A 904-nucleotide genomic window follows, 5' to 3' on the forward strand; every position below is an offset into this window, starting at 1 on the left:
GCATTTGAAACAGAACAGGCATTCTCCTGGAGGGTTTCCCACAGGGTTGCCATAAGCCAGAAATTCTGACATACTCCAGCTCCCAGAATTCCATAGCCTTGAGACATAGAAGAGTCGGGCTTTGAGTTCTGGTCCCCACAACACACTCCAGCTCCCAGAATTCCATAGCCTTGAGTCAGAAAAGATTTAAAGCATTGCCAGCCAAACTGGGTTACTTCTCCAGTGTGGATGCAGCGTGATGGGCTCCCTCCTGGGCTCCCTTTTGCCTCCCCCTCAGCCCTCCCCCCCATGGCCCCCACAAGTCCTGCCTTCCCTCTTGTTGGGAAATGCAGGCCTGGCCAAGGGGGGAGTTGGGCACACAACAACAACAACAACAACAACAACAGAGGAGGAGGGGGAGGGGGAGAAAAAAGAAGGGAAAGGAGAAAGAAGAAAAGGAGAAGAAAGAAGAAGAATAGGAAAAAAGATAAAAAGAAGAGGAGGAGGAATGGGAAGAAAAGGAAGAGGAGGAGGAGGAGGGGAAAGAGGAAGAGAAAGAGGGGAAGAAAAATAGGAGGAAGAGGAGGGGGAAGAGAAAGAGGGGACGAAAAAGAATAAGAGGAGGAGGAAGGAAAGAGGAAGAGAAACAGGGGGGAAAAGAGGAAGCAGCTTGCCTGCAATTTGCAAAGCCCTCTCCAGGCTCCAGCCTTGGGCCCGCGCGAGGCTCGAAAGAGAGGAAGCTCCTCCTCTTCAGGCTGGCTGGCCAATGGGGAAGACTGGAGCTGGGGCAGGCTCCTGCAGCAGGAGCAGGCTGTCCAGCCATTGGCCAGGCAGCCTGAACAGCAAGAACCTCGCGCCCCCCTTTACGGAGCCTTGCGCCCCCCCCGGGGGGCGCACCCCACTATTTGAGAAACACTGCTCTAGG

At 54.4% G+C, this 904-nt stretch overlaps 1 protein-coding gene across 3 annotated transcripts in view; it reads right to left on the reverse strand.

Annotated features, from left to right (window-relative positions):
- BEND2 (BEN domain containing 2) overlaps positions 1-904 on the reverse strand; it is a 25881-nt gene that overhangs the window by 11873 nt on the left and 13104 nt on the right. The gene's annotated exons all lie outside the window — the stretch shown is intronic.

This window comes from Sceloporus undulatus, chromosome 3 (assembly GCF_019175285.1).
Source record: "Sceloporus undulatus isolate JIND9_A2432 ecotype Alabama chromosome 3, SceUnd_v1.1, whole genome shotgun sequence".
NCBI lineage: Eukaryota > Metazoa > Chordata > Lepidosauria > Squamata > Phrynosomatidae > Sceloporus > Sceloporus undulatus.